The following is a 16,807-nucleotide window of genomic DNA, read 5'->3' as shown; positions in this document are numbered from 1 at the left end:
TTTCCCCACAGCCATCTCTAAGCTGAACAAACACATCTCCTTCATCCTGTCTTCATAAGAGAGGTGCTCCAGCCATCTGATCATCTGTGTGGTACTCTTCTAATTCCCCTTCAAAAGCTCCACATCTTTCCTGTGTGGGTGGGCCCATGCCTGGATACAGTACTCCAACTGGAGCCTCAGAAGGGCAGAGTAGAGAGGGACAATCACCTTTCTCACCCTGCTGGCCACATCTCTGCTAGTAGAACCCAGGATACCATTGGCTTTACAGGCTGCAAGTGCACACTACTGGCTCATGTTAAGTTTTTCATCAATCAGGACTCCCAAGTTGTTCTCAACAGAGCTACTCTTAAGGAATTCTTCTCTCAGTTTGTATATGTATCTGGGATTATATCGACTCAAGTGCAGAACCTTGTGCTTTGCTTTGTTGAACCTTATTATGTTCATATGGACCCAGCTCTTGAGTTTATCAAGATCTCTCTAGATGGCATCTCTTCCTTCCACTCTATCAATGCATTGCCCAGCTTGGTGTCATCAGCAAACATGCTGAGGGTGCACTCCATCCTGTCATCTATGTCACTGATAAAGATGTTGAACTGCACTGGTCCCAAGATGGATACCTGAGGGACACTGCTCATTGCTGAACTCCATCTGGACTTAGAGCCATTGTCCACAATGTTCTGGCTGTGACCTTCCAACCATTTCTTCATCCACCAAATAGTTTCACTCTTCAAATCCATATCTCTCTAATTCAGGCATAGGGATGTGGTAGGGAACCATATCTAAAGCCTCGCAGAAGTCCAGGTAGATGACATCAGTTGTCTTACCTTTGTATACTGACACTGTCATTCCATCACAGAAGGCCATCAGACTGGTCAAACACGACCTTCCCTTGGTGAAGACTGGCTGTTTCGCATCACCTGCTTATTCTTCATGTGACTTAACATATCTTCCAGGAGGATCTGTTCTAAGGTCTTCCCAGGCATAGAGGTGAGACTCACTGGCCTGTAGTTCTCTGAAAGTACTTGTTTTCTCCAATGACTACAATGAAAGACAAAAAAAGACAAGCTTAAGTGAAGACACAAATTAGCAGTGGATGGATGAAGTCAAGTGGGTGAGTTACTCTGCCTGAAAAAGTATAAGCATCTTTTTGCAATTCAGTATTCACCTATACTTTCCAGAAAAATTACAAGTCAGTGAACTTTTATAGGACTCTGAACTATCACAGAATCACAGAATTGTAGGGGCTGGAAGGGACCTCTACAGATCATCAAGAGCAGCCCCCCTGCAAAGCAGGCCCCCTACAGCAGGCTATATGGTCAGGCATCCAGGCAGACCTTGAATGTCTCTGGAGAAGGACAATCCACAACCTCCCTGGGCAGCCTATTCCAGTGCTCCATCATATAATCATATTCATACTGCAGAGATTGATGCAGTCAAATTGATACAGGTTGAGATCAGTAGTCCATTGTATATGTTTAGATTTACTTTGATGCAAGCCTTGCCTTGCCTTGCCTTGCCTTGCCTTGCCTTCCCTTGCCTTGCCTTCCCTTCCCTTCCCTTCCCTTCCCTTCCCTTCCCTTCCCTTCCTTCCCTTCCCTTCCCTTCCCTTCCCTTCCCTTCCCTTCCCTTCCCTTCCCTTCCCTTCCCTTCCCTTCCCTTCCCTTCCCTTCCCTTTTCCTGTCACAAATACTGAAAGACAAGTCTTATCTGATTTGTACTGATATGATCCTGTATATAAGATGTACTATAAATTTATTTATTGTTTTAACAGGGGTTTCGAACTAGCTGACTCCCAGAGGTCCCTTCCAACCCCTACAATTCTACATTTAAATGTTTCTGTTCTCATAAATGAAGTTGAGAGTGTCTTTCTTTTTACACTTGTGGTGAAGTGGTGTGGAATACATTGCATTCAGCTCAGAAAAATTTGTTCCTGAAAAACAACACTAAAAACTTATTACATTTTTGTAAATGTATTCAGTTATTACTAGTATGATCTTCTCTCCAGAGGTTCTGAAACAAAGAAATCTAACAGTGAAAAAAGCATCAACCTTTCTATGGAATGTAATCTCCTCTTAATGAATATAAAAATACATCTAAAATAGTATCTGTCTAGGATTTGCCAAGTATGACATGATCATGAAGTCCATTAAGAGACTCTCTAAGTCCTTTCAAAACAACAAAGATATAAAAAGCTTGGATATAAAGTAATTTATGTTGCACATTGAACAAATTTCTCTAGGAATACTCAGCATGAATTCTTATTACAATAATTCTAGGGAACTGTAAAGAAAGACAGCCAGCAATGACAGTAATGACAGCATGAGGGCAACATGAGATCACAGATACTTAGTCAACTGTCATTAGTGCAGTTTGCAAGCTTATCTTCATACACTTACACAAAAACAATATTCCTTTATGGCATAATAGTTAAGATGGAGACCAGTAGAAATATCATTTTTGAAAAAAGAATATGTTGCTGTTCCATTCTTTCACAAGGTAATTTATAGACAGTTAAATCTAGAAACACACAAGTGGAAGAGAGCCTACAGTTTTATTTACTGATATCTTATTATTGTTTGTTTCATATGAAGTGTAAATTTTCTCATGAATGCTTTCAGAAAATGGATTTCCATTCATAAAGACTTTAAATCCTTAAGCAAATTACACTTAACTTTTCCTGTAAAATCTGTACCCTACTTAGAGATCATTATCTAGGATAATAACCTCTTTGATATGGCAGAGATTATTAGATATAAAAATATAATAAATAGGATATTAACATTTATTTATTTTCATTTTCTTTTCATTCTTCAAGGGAACACACACACACACACAAAGTCTGAGTAATTTAAGAATAAACATACTGTGTAATAAATAATTTTGTCACTGTGTCTTATTTCAAGCAGTAGTTAGTAATGGATACCTTGAAAAGATACTCAGAATTTAAAGTCAGGAACAGTATTTAAACACATTTCAAATTCCAGCTCTGGAATAAGTACTTTCGAAACTGGAAGCAACATGTTCATTTCTGATTACAGCTTGCCAAAACTATGTGACCTGTTATCATTCCATTTACAAGTTCCATAGCATTAATAATATTTTTCTATGAGAAGCTGACTTTCATGAACTGCACTAGTCTCCCAACATGGAAAATTAAAGACAGTGTCGATGCTATTTAACATCTTTGTACGCAACATAGACAGTGGGATCAAGCGCACCCTCAGCAAGTTTGCAGATGACACCAAGCTGAGAAGTGCAGTTGACACACTAGAGGGAAGGGATGTCATCCAGAGGTACCTGCACAGGCTTGAGAGGTGGGCCAACGTCAAGTTCAATAAGCCCAAGTGCAAGGTCCTGCATCTAGACTGGGGCAATCTCAGGCACAGGAATTGGGCAGAGGAAGGTTTGGCAGAGGAAGGCTTGAGAGCAGCCCTGAGAAGAAGGATTTGGGGGTGCCAGTTGATGAGTCTCAACATGAGCCAGCAATGTGGGCTTGTAGCCCAGAAAGCCAAGTATATCTTGTGTTGCATCAAGAGAAGCATGACCAGCAGTTCGAGGGAGATGATTCTGCCCCTCTAATCTGCTCTTGTGAGATCCCACATGGAGTACTGTATCTAGTTCTGGGCCCCCAGTACAAGGACATTGAGCTGGTTGAGCGGCTTCAGAGGAGGGCCACAATGATAATGAAAGGGCTAGAGTACCTCACCTACAGTGATAAGCTGAGACAGATGGGTCTTTTCATCCTGGAGAAGAGAAAGCTCTGAGGGGACCTTATAGCGGTCTTCTAGTACATGAAGAAGGTCTACAAGAAAGCTGAGGAGGGACTTTTTAAAAGGGCATGTAGTGACAGGACAAGGTGAAATGGCTTTAAACTGGAAGAGGGTAGATTTAGACTTGATAATAGAGGTTTTTTGTTTTTGTTTGTTTGTTTGTTTGTTTTATTTTTTATTAATCTAAAGAGGAAAACTTCCAGTCTAACATTTTAATATACATTTTATGTTAAAAATTATTATTTTATGTAATACAAAGAAAGTTCAAGATTCTGTTTTTGCTGTTTTGAGAATGCTATGCTACTATTAGTAGTAATTAGCATAACTATAATAATTATTAATTATTTTATATACTTAAATGTGTGCTGCTGTATTGCCTGTTGTACTTGATTAGGAAAGACAGTCTCCCCATCTGTCTCCCTCAATTGCATTCTACTCCTATTCCCGTATTTCCTTCTTTCTTTCCACATTCTTCCCAGTCCTTTCCTTCTGCAGCTGTTTCTTGGGTAATTTCCAGAAATTTCCTTACTTATATGTCCTACTTACATACAAATCTGTATTACATATGTCTCTTAGATATTCTTTTCTCCTATCAATCTTGGCCTAATGCTGTTCACCTCGTCTTTTCTAATATTGTTTGAATACTTCAGAGCGTTTCTTTCTTTTCCTTGCCATGGTACTCAGCCTGCTGTCCCTGACATGTAATTCTTGACATCTCCACATAATTCTGTTCCTTGGATAGCTGACAAAATTGCAAAAGAATCATGTCATATACTACAACAGGCTTGCTTCTATTCTGTTAAAATACGTATTAAATTAGTATGTGGAAAGTTGCAGTTTTATTACAGAGAGATTCTGATGTTTGTAGTCGTAGAGCTATAATTAGCAATGACAACTACTTGGATGAATACAAAGTTACCTAACTGAAGTTTAAAGGGAAAAGTAGGAAAATACTATATCTTCTTTAAATGGAGCAAAGAATATTGTGAATTTCAGAACAAAATCCCAAATGGTGTCTATGCAGCTATCATCCACTATCAATTCTTTCTCTCCTCTCATGTATCATAATTCTCCCATTCACTTATTTTCACCACATATCTTCAAAGGAATATTTTTCACTTTTCTTTCACAACTTTGACAAAACCAACTTCTTCCCCCACTTTCCTCCACAGTTCAACATTTCTGCTCTGTTCTGCAGCCCACAACACTTAATATTTTTCTCCTTCCCTTTTGCTATATGTATCAAAAATAAAACAAAAAGCATACATCTTGCTACTAACAAGGGGATTTTCTAGGAATATAGAAAAAAATGCTATCTTTTTTTTTTTTTTTTTCCTGTTTCTTTCAATGGAAATTGGAATAAATAGCATGAGCTCCTAAATTCTCAGAAATGTTCAGCTTGATGATGATTTACGTAAAAATAAACTGGCTGATCACTGCAGTTCTTGTATTTCTAAGGGCAAATGAAACAAAGTACTTTGTGCCCTGGTGCTGTCAAATATTTTTTCCTCATGATCTCAATGTTTGGGGATTTTATTCATAATATTCACATACTTTCAATTTGTAAGTAACATCCACTTCATGAAGGGTTGCTCAGTAAAAGAACATGAATTTTAGGTCCTGCTATAGTATTAGAAGCGTATCAGAAGCATAGTAATATTTAATATAGTTTTTGCCCTACAGCATTCCATGGAGTAGGAAAATGTAACCTCACAATCACTGTATTATGAAGAAAGACCGCTAAATTTCTTTGAAAGCTATAGCCGAAGATCTACAGCAAGAAACCTTGGAGCATACAATGGAAATAATGTCATTTAAATCCCAGGCTTATTCTTTAACTCCCCCTGGGGTAAAGGTAAATGTTTATAAAAATTTTGTTAGTAATGAGAAATAAATTATTCCCCCCAAGAACAGGCCTTTTTATTCTATTTGGTCATTATGGTTCTAGCATCTGTCAAAACAAGACATAAATTTTTTTAAAACTAAACTTACAGAGAAATAGAAACAAGTCAGCATGCAACATAACGGGAAACTTTGGTTTTATCATCAGTGAACATAATTTAGAACCAAAGATTTTACCAAGCTCCAGGAGACATCAAATCATAGAAAGGCTTGGGTAGGGAGGGATCTTAAAGATCATTTAGTTCCAATCCCCCTGACATACGTAGGGACATCTTCCACTAGATATGGCTGCACAGGGCCATGTCCAACCTAGCCTTGAACACCTTCAGGAATGGGACATCCACAGCTTCTCTGGACAACCTGTTCCAGTGCCTTATCACCATCAAAGTAAAAATTTTGTTCCTATAGTATGTTTAATACCTTATTTTAGTTAAAAATTGTTATCCCTTGTTGCATCAGTGGCCAGTCAGTCATTTCTAGTACTTCTTGCTCTGATAGCTTCTCTACTTGGATGCTGAAAGTAGCTGGTCCTGAAACAGTGGTAATTGTTCTTTCCTAGATGGTTATGACTCAGAACACATCTCAGGTCCTTACTGCAGTTCCCTCTTCCAAGCCTATAGGAAGGTTCAATAAGGCCAAGTGCAGGGTGCTACATTAGGGGAAATCCCAGGAATTTATACAAACTGGGGGAAGATCACCTTGAGAGCAGCCCTGCAGAGAAGGGCTTGGGGGTTCTGATGGACAAGAAGCTGGACATGAGCCACAGAAGGCCAACTGTGTTCTGGGCTGCATTAAAAAAGGGGTGGCCAGCAGGGAGAGGGAGGTGATTATCCCCCTCTACTTGGTTCTTCTGAGGTTCCATCTGGAGTACTGCAGGCCTGGGGCTCCCAGGACAAGAAGGATGTGGAGCTCTTGGATTGGGTCCAGAGGAGGGCCATTAAGATGATCAGAGGGCTGTAGCACCTCTCCTATGAGGAAAGCTTGAGGGAACTGGGAAAGACTGTTTACAAGGGTGGATAGTGATAGGACAAGAGAGAATGATTTTAAACTGAAACAGGGGAGGTTTAGGTTAGATATTAGGAGGCAGTTTTTCACACAGAAGGTGGTGACACACTGGAACAGATTGCCCAAGGATGCTGTGAATGTCCCATCCCTGGAGGCATTCAAGGCCAGGCTGGATGTGACTCTGGGCAGCCTGGTCTAGTGGTTGGCGACCGTGCATATAGCAGGGGGGGTTGAAATTCAATGATAATTGTGGTTCTTTTCAACCCAGGCCTTCTATGATTCTATGATTTTATGATTCTATGATTCTACACCTGAATGCTAAACAGGAGTAAGCATTGTTAAGCATAAAAAATGGTTGAAAGGGAAAAAAAAAAAAAAAACATAAATGTCTGGGGAAAAGATTTGATCAGATTTACTAGGTTTTGGAAAAAAAAAATACTACATAACATAAAAATTAACTGTTTTAATCCACTCTTCTATCAAAATTAAGAAAATAATACGGTCTTAATCCTTGAAGACATTTCAGTGAGTATAAATCCCATTTGAAATACAAAACATGAAACACTGAAATTTCTGAATGATAGATTAGCAAATGTCTACTTTATACAACATCTTGAACCACAATATGTAACACAACGGGGGTGATTAAAATACCCTGATAAAAGAGATCTTACTTTAAGCTAACGTTTTATTATGAATTGTAAATCACCATGTTCCTGTGTATTTTTTTTTTCTTCATAAAATTTAATGAACTTATCAGGAAGAAAGAAGAAGACAAGAGAATGCTTCTGATGGATTCAGACTGCTGATGAACCCTGATTTCTTTGGTATTTTTATGCACATCTTCACTTTTTAAAATCTCAGTTTTGTTTTTAATATTAACTTATGTTTTCTGAAAAGATTCAAGGAGACATTTCAGTGGAGTATTCTGAAGGACTACAACACTTTAAACAGATTTCAATTGAAACAGAGTTACAGTGAATGCTATTTTGCTTTTTACATGTGTCATAATTCATATCCAAAAACAATTTCCTCTTTTTTTTTTTTTGTAGATTGAAAAGAGATATGTCATAACCAGAAACATTATGAATTCTGAAGAGTATTCAAATGTTATTTGATATAAGAGGAAGTTAAATCATAAAAAGTGGAATAAATATTTTAAGTTAACTACCTTGCTTAAAAAGTGTACAATCTGAAATTTCTTCTTAAATAAATAGATTATAATAGTTGTTCTTTTTCTCTAAACTTTTCCAGGGCACAACACTGCATTTTACTATTATACTGCTGAAACACAACCTTTAAAAACAAATATTAGTGTAGTGAAGTAAAATATTGTCTAAAAATTTTGAAATAAGCATATATTTATTCAGTTCAATATTATTACATTTTCAGGTGTTACTTTGCATATCCAGTGGTCATGACACAAATAAAATGAGAATAACACTGGTTCCAATTTTCTGGATTGTCCCTTCTTAGTGACATTAAAAAAAAAAAAATACTCTCTTTAGATCTGTTTTCAGGTATACTGCTCATAATAAAAAGTGACTTTAACATTTGGAAAAAAAATTACTGACAGATGGTATTGTTTCTTTCTTTTATAAACACAGTTGTAATGGAGTTGTAGTTTAAAGGCCCTTAGGCTTTTGTTAGTAATAGAATAAGGAATGTGAAAGGAAGCTTACAAATATTTTTAACAACTATGAAGACAACTAACACATGCTCCATAAGATTTGTTCATCACTAAAAAATAGAGTTATTTCTAGGGCAAAAGAAAAAAAAAAAAGAAATGAAAAAAAAAAAAAAAGAAAAAGAAAGTATGTAAAAATACAAAAATGAACTATGCTATGATGAAAGCAAGTATTGTCAATCTAATTCAGGCTGCTGGCAAAACAGTCTGCCATTAACAGATCAAGCATTTTAAGCCACTGAATTAAGATGGTGGGGTTTTGTTTTGTTTTTTTTTTCTTTTTGTTATATTTAAGAAAAAAAAGTTTTCACTATGGGAACAAGCTGTAACACAGGAAGTTCCATTAAAATATGAGGAAAAACTTTGTTACTTTGAGAATGGTGAAGCACAGGAACAAGCTGCCCAGATAGGTTGTGGAATCTTCTTCTTCATAGGTATTCAAAACCCAATGGGACACTTTTCTGTGCTACCTACTCTGGTGAATCTGCTTTAGCAGAAGGGCTGGACTAGATGAACTCCAGAGGTCCCTTCCAGCATCTACAATTCTGTGATTCTGTAGAAATGACAGTGAAGCCATGGACTGTCAATCATTTCTTGAGCAGTAAGTATTTAGCCATCTGTGCTGCTTTTGATATGCATTCAGAAGAGAGTGTCCTTGGAGTTTAATGTTAATTTCCAGATTACTCTAAAACTGCTCTTCAGCAGACTGTTTTACTGATGGTGCCATTGAACTTGAAAATTTTTGTGTGGCCATTAAGTATTCTGCAAATGCTTTCAACACCTGATGTGCTCTTATAAGCTGCCAAGATTTAACAACTGACCTGTGATGGATGAAGTGAGAAGAGCAAAAGCAGTCTGTAGAGTACTAGTGTCCAGAATCTTGCTGTGAGTCTGACTAAATTCAGTGAGAAATACTGAAGTCTGCCTGAAAAAAAAAGGAAAAGAATACTTGTCTCAATCACAGATTCAGAAAATCCTTCAAAATTAAGGTGTGAAATCTGACTTGTAAAGTCAAGTTACTCTAAGAAACTTCTACTCCAAATTGTGTTGTTGCTGTTAATTACTATTATTGACATTTTTCTTCTCTTCCCCTCTCTATTTCTTTTTTGATCTAAATGTAAAACATCTCAGGGAACTTACTGTGATATGTCTTGGATGAATATGAGGTATAGAATCATTTTTTATTTTATAATAAATAAAATGGTCCTGCTTTTACAGGTATGGCAGGAAATCCCATCTATTTTTGGCTATTTAAGTATTGAACAGGTCTGTAGTTACTGAACAAGATCAGAAGAAACTCATTTTTATTTTAATTTCTTCATCGTTAGGTACTTGGACTGAATTTTCATATACTGTTTGTTTTTTGTTGCTGTTTGTTTGTTTTAATGTATGTTATTAGCTACTAATTTAATGTATGTTATTAGCTACTAATTTTAATTCTTCAATTCTTGGAAAGAAAGTTATGAGATTAGTTGTTAACATATGTGCTAACACTAAGCATCGCGAATCATCACTTGAGCATAACTCTGATTTCTGGCTTGGATAGCAAGCTTTGTTAGTTATTGTAATGCAAAAGCACCGGTGCTTCTGTGTAAGATTTACAGATCTCGAAGAAAGTACTTAGAGGTAAGTTAATATTCGTCAGTTTAATAGAGAGGTACTCATGTTAATAGAAGCTTTTGGTAGATTCTCCACCAAGTCCTCAGTACCAGCAGGTTGGTAGGAAGAAGAACTCCCTAGGGTTTCCTCCAGTAGATACCAGTGGTGGCAGGTCGTCAAGAAGTCCTTTTGATCGCCGAGGTTTGCTGCTTCGGAGCTGCCCCAGGCAGAGCTGAGGCGGCTGATCGCGGGGTGCATAGGTGATTCGCTCGGTTTTCCCTCATCCAGGGATTCCCGAGGCAACGGAGCAGCCCGGCACCTCTCGCGAGAGCGGCTCACGTGGCGGTGATGTTGCCAGGGTAGCGGCTCTCCGTCCCCGCCTCCCTCCCCCCACTCTAATAAGCGCGTTGAAGAGACACAGATGATGAGGAGGAGTTTTTGTCACTGTGAAGAGGGTGATAAGTGCGGTTGCACTCGTCAACGACCTGGTAAAAGAGCGAGGGCAGATCCAGCACTATCAGTAACGGGCGGTGCTGTTTAGTCACATTTGTTAAGGCTACTCTGATTCTGCTAGTGCTAGTGGGTCTGCTGGATTGCCATGGCTGCGTCCCAGCGGAAGGCTACTGCCAGGAAACATGTGGAGACCCAGACTGAGGTCCCAAAACAGCATGCTAGCGTTCAGGTTGCTGGCTGCAACGAGTGCCAGAGTCTGGCCCTTGAAGTGCCAGGTGATGGAGGCAGCGCCTGTGTAAGGTGTGACCAGGTAAATGACCTTCTCAGTCTGGTGGCCTGCCTGAGGGAAGAGGTGGAGAGGCTGAGGGCCATCAAGGACTGTGAGAAGGAAATTGACTGGTGGTGCCAGGCCCTATCGGCCCCAAGGTCCTGGCGTGCACCTGAGGCTCCCTATGGAGCATGTGGCCCCCAGTCACCTTGCAAACAGGTGACAGAGAGGAATCGGCAGACAGACTGCGCTCCTGATACAGTGAGCCCTCAGTCTTCTCCTACCCCTCACAATACTAATGAAGAACTAGGGGGTGTGGGACTGGGTCAAAACCACTGTAACTTTTTCCCAAAAGGGCAAGGTGATATCCACTGCTCAGTGGAGGAGCCTCTGCCCTGTTGTTGCCGAGCAGAGCAAAGCTATTTGAGAGAGAAGGACGGGTGGAAACAGATACCGACTGGGCGTTGTGGGCGTCCCCCTCCCCGACCATGCTCGGCTCCCCAGGTGCCTCTGCGGAATAGATTTTAGGCCCTGGAACCCGAGGGAGAGGTGTGTGCAGGTGTGGAGGGAGGCCCACCCATGAGGGTGCCTCGGGGGAAGTGGTCACCCCCACGCCTCAAGACTTCTTCCACCCGGAAGGATAGAAGGGTGGTTGTCATAGGCGACTCCCTGCTGCAAGGAACCGAAGGCCCTATATGCCGGCCTGACCCTACGCGCAGAGAGGTGTGCTGCCTCCCTGGGGCACGGGTCAGGGACATCGCTAGGAGACTTCCCAGACTGATCTGCCCTTCTGACTACTATCCACTATTGATAGTACAGGCTGGCAGTGAAGAAGTTGGTGAGAAAAGCCTGAAGGCTATCAAAGATGACTTCAGGGGACTGGGTAGTTGAAGGAACAGGTGTGCAGGTGGTTATTACATCTGTACCTTCAGTGGCAGGAAACAATACTGGGATGAGCCTAAAAACCCATCTCTTGAACAAATGGCTTAGGAGTTGGTGCAAACTCAGGAGTTTTGTTTTTTTTGATCACGGGGCAATTTACTCGGCACCTGGCATGATGACTGCAAATGGAAGCAGCCTGTCTCCATGGGGAAAGAAGGTCCTAGCCGAGGAACTGGCGGGACATATTAACAGGTGTTTAAACTAGGTATGAAGGGGGTAGGGGACAAAATGAGGACCGCTGGGACTGAGGGGGCAGTTCGAGGCACCAAACAGAACTTGATGGGTGGAGACAGTGGAGTTCAAAGGCTTGGAGAGGGGTGGAGGGATGCTGCTTCTCTTAAGTGCCTGTATACTAATGCGCATAGCATGGGAAATAAACAGGAAGAGCTGGAGTTCTGTGTGCGGTTGCGAGGTCATGATCTCATTGGGATCACGGAGACGTGGTGGGACAGCTCGCATGACTGGAATGTTGTCATGGAGGGCTATGTGCTTTTTAGGAAAGATCGACTGGCTAGGCGGGGTGGCGGAGTTGCTCTTTATATGATAGAGCAGCTAGAATGTATTGAACTTCACTTGGGGGAGAGTGATGTAGCAGTGGAGAGCTTATGGGTAAGAATCAAGGGGCAGGCTGGTAAGGGTGACACTGTTGTGGGTGTGTACTACAGGCCCCCTGATCAGGATGAGGAGGTTGATGAGGCCTTTCATAAGCAACTGGATGTAACATCACGTTCCCAGGTACTGGTGCTTATGGGGGACTTCAATTATCCAGACATTTGCTGGACGACCAACATGGCCAGGCACACATGGTCCAGACGGTTCTTGCAGTGCGTTGAAGACAACTTTCTGATGCAGGTGGTGGAGGAACCGATGCAGGGAGGGATGTTACTGGACCTTATTCTCACCAACAGTGATGGACTTGTTAAGGAAGTAAAGGTAGGGGGCAGTTTGGGTTGTAGTGATCATGAGATGGTGGAGTTCAAGATCCTGAGTGGAAGAAGCAAAGCCAGAAGTAGGATTGCTACCCTGGACTTTAGGAGAGCCAACTTTCATCTCTTCCAGGACCTACTTGGAGCTATCCCGTGAGCTTGGCTGTTAGAAGGTAAGGGGGCCTGTGAGAGCTGGTCAGCATTTAAACAGCTCTTCTTCCAAGCTCAGGATCGGTGCGTCCCTGTGAACAAGAAATCGGGAAAAGGTGGCAGGAGACCTTTGTGGATGAGCAAGGAGCTCATGCGCAAGCTCAAAGGAAAGAAGAAGGTCCATGAAATGTGGAAAAAGGGTCTGACCACTTGGGAAGAATATAGGAATGTAGTCAGGGCCTGCAGGGATGCAACAAGGAAGGCTAAAGCCCACCTAGAATTGAATCTGGCTAAAGTGATAAAGGATAATAAAAAAGGCTTTTTCAAGTATGTTAATAGCAGAAGGAAAACTAGAGAGAATGTGGGCCCCTTACTAAGTGAGGGGGGCGTTCTGGTAATGGGGGATGCTGAGAAGGCAGAGATACTGAATGCCTTCTTCCGTCTTCATTGAAAAGGCTCTCCCTCAGGTTTCCCACACCCTGGAGGTTAGTGAGAGGGTCTGGGGAATGGGAGACTTCCCTTTAGTCAGGAAAGACGACGTGCGTGAGCGCCTAGGCAGTACTAAGGTCCACAAGTCCATGGGACCTGATGGGGTGCATCCACGTGTGCTGAGAGAGCTGGCAGAGGTCATTGCCGAACCACTCTCCATCATTTTTGAGAGGTCTTGGATAACAGGGGAGGTCCCTGAAGACTGGAGGATAGCCAATGTCACTCTGGTCTTCAAAAAGGGCAAGAAGGAAGATCTGGGTAATTATAGACCTGTCAGCCTCACCTGACATGCAGGGAGAAATAATTGCATGCACCAATACAGGCTGGGGGATGAGCTGCTGGAGAGGAGCTCTGCAGAGAGGGACCTGGGCGTCCTGGTGGACGACAGGTTGGCCATGAGCCAGCAGTGTGCCCTCGTGGCCAAAAAGGCCAATGGCATTCTGGGGTGCATTAAGAAGAGCGTGTCCAGCAGGTCGAGGGAGGTGATCCTCCCCCTCTACTCTGCCCTGGAAAGGCCTCATCTGGAGTACTGTGTCCAGTTCTGGGCTCCCCAGTACAAAAAAGACAGGGATCTCTTGGAAAGAGTCCAGCGGAGGGCCACAAAGATGGTGAAGGGCCTGGAGCATCTCCCCTATGAAGAAAGGCTAAGTGAACTGGGTCTATTTAGCCTTGAGAAAAGAAGACTGAGAGGGGACCTGATCCAGGTTTATAAATATCTAAGATGTGGCGGCCATAGTGGTGAGGCCAGTCTCTTTTCAGTGGTACGTGGAGACAGGATGAGGGGAAACGGACATAAGCTGCAACATAGGAAGTTTTGCATGAATGTGCGTAAGAACTTCCTTATGGTGAGGGTGACGGAGCACTGGAACAGGCTGCCTAGGGAGGTTGTGGAGTCTCCTTCTCTGGAGATATTCAAGTCTCGCCTGGACGCCTACCTGTGCGACCTGGTGTAGGGAACCTGCTTTGGCAGGGGGGTTGGTCTCGATGATCTCTGGAGGTCCCTTCCAACCCCTACAATTCTGTGATTCTGTGATGTCCATTCAACCTCTTAGTACCATGGCTTTATGTAGCAGCAGGAGGTCATGTACCAGGATAAGCAAGATCATTTGCAGAAAGCAAGGATACTTAGTTACAGCTGCAGAACACTTTATCACAAACATGTCTCTTCTAGCTACATGTAGAAGTTAGAGGCAATTGGTTTGTTACAGGCAATTCCCAAGCTTATACCTGCCCTTTCTCACTTGCTAGTCACCATGATCTGTATTTTTCCACACTGTTACTCTATCCAATTCAGTTAATACAGACAAAAACTGAACTTGTGGAAGATACTTAAATGTCAGTATCCTATTGTGTTACAGGAAAGGTGATTGTATTTCTACAAAGAACTGTAGCAAAAATCAATTTCACAAATCTAAAACATACCTGCTACATGCTACATTGCCTACTGAGTTAGAGATACAGTAAATTCCTATTATGGTAATCTGACACATGAAATTGAGTATTAATTTTTAAAATAATTCATCTGAACTGTGAGTTACCTGAGGACAATTCTCGCTCGTGACATAACTTAATATTTTTCATGGCTCGGTTCAGCTGTCAAGCGAGGATAAGAAATTAAGTTTTGCTTAGAGAAACTCAGGAATAGTTGAAGAATTTTAAAAGAATGCTATTTCCCAATCTTAATTTAAGGCATTTTGTCATTTAGTCTTTAGGGAAACTATGCTGTGTTTCTTCTGACTGACGATTGTCAAGTAAGGAGAAATTTTGAGACAGCTGTTCGAGTCCACACTGCTGGCTGCAAGATAGCATAGTTTTGATTCAAATTTCAGACTCCATACAAATCCCATTTGCCTGTATGTGACAAATTATAGTAAAGACACATGATATATGCAAGTTGGCACATTTTGTTTTTTGTTGTTGTTGTTGTCGGTGGTGGTGGTGGGTTTTGTTTTTTTTTTTTTTGATTGTCTGTTTTTTTTTTTTTCAATTTCTTCTGAATTTTGCGAACATCTCATTTTGCTATTACATATATTATGTGGAAGTAATGCAGAAGAATGAGTTTGAGCTCAATTTTGAATACTTGTGAAAATATGTTAGAAGTTGGTATGTCATAGAATCATACAATGGTTTTGGTTGGAAGGAACCTTTAAGATCATCTAGTTCCAACACCCTTCCTGTCGGCAGGTACACCTCCCTCTAGAACAGGTTGCTCAGAACCCCATCCAGCTTGGCTCTGAATGCCTCCAGGGAGGGGGCATTGACTACCTCACTGGGAAATCTGCTCCAGTGTCTAACCACCCTCACACCTCTTTACACAAGTAAAGAATTTCTTCCAGTTTAAAACCATTTTCCCTCATGATGTGGCTACATACCCTTATAAAATGTCCCTCTTGAGCTTTTCTGTAGGCTTCTTTGAGTTACTGTAAGACTGCTGTGAGGTCCCCCTGGACTCTTCTTTTCTCCACGATGAAGAGCCCTAACTCTCTCTGCCTGTCCCCATAGGGGGGTGTTTCAGCCCTTTGATCATCTTTCTCTCTACTGGGCCATCCAGAAATTGGTGCAATAGTCCAGGTGGGGGCTTTTTTTTTTTTCTTTTTCCTTTTTTTTCCTTTCCATTAAAAAAAAAAAAAAGGTACATTTAAAATGAAATGAAAGCAATAGCAACAGGAAAATTTCGTGAAGTTTGATCTTTGACTTTAAACTTGTCATCCTCCCCTCCTCCTCCCCCCCCCCCCCCCCCCCCCCCCCCCCCCCACACACACACACTAGGAGTTCTCCTGCATGCTTATGCTTATAAGAAATGAGGCTTTTATCCTGAGAGGAATAAATAAATAAATAAACTCATGAGAAGAGTAGACTGTCTCTAAAACAAAAACAATAAAATGGTTAGTTTCTAACTGCGTCAAGTGTCAGTTATCAGCAGGATCCGCTACTGCCTTTGTACTAGAAGAATGAACTAAAGTAATCTTGTAATGGGAAATATATAAAATCTTCCATAATTACATATTTAAATAATAAATCTGACTACATCTCCAATCTAAAAATGAATTGTTTTCTTGTTGTAAATGTATCATTAATGCTTACACTATGATTTATTCCCACATATGTCTCTCAGTAGTAATATGAAAATCCAAAATAAAATTTCAAAAAAAAGTTTACAGCTAAGATATTTACAACTCATATCTAATAGTCTGTCATGGGAATAATTACCCATAATGAGTATCCAAGGGATATAATTGTCTGCTGCTGTGAATTAGGAGTGCCACAGGTGGTGTTAATCACTTGGAAGTGTATTGGAGTAGAACACCATCCAGAGCCAGGGTCTGCTTAAGCTTGAATTGTGAAAGTGTTGTTTCTGGATGCTTCAGGCATAAATTGAGTAGATGGTAGTAATGATGTACACTCAAGTAATTACTGTAAGACAAAGGAAAATAAATATTGTTCCATATTATAGGATTCTTCTTTTTTCATTCTTTCCTTCTTTTTTTCTTCTTTTTTTTTCTCTTTTTTTTTCCTCTTTTTTCTTCTTTTTTTCTTCTTCTTTCTTCTACCACATATTTTTGAAGATGGTTATTAATTCAGACAAAACAAAGTGAATTTTCTCAAGCCTTCAGAG

Source organism: Meleagris gallopavo, chromosome 1 (genome assembly GCF_905368555.1).
Source record: "Meleagris gallopavo chromosome 1, MGAL_WU_HG_1.1, whole genome shotgun sequence".
NCBI classification, from domain to species: Eukaryota; Metazoa; Chordata; class Aves; order Galliformes; family Phasianidae; genus Meleagris; species Meleagris gallopavo.
The sequence above is the reverse complement of the archived record's forward strand: the minus strand, read 5'-3'. Positions refer to the sequence as shown.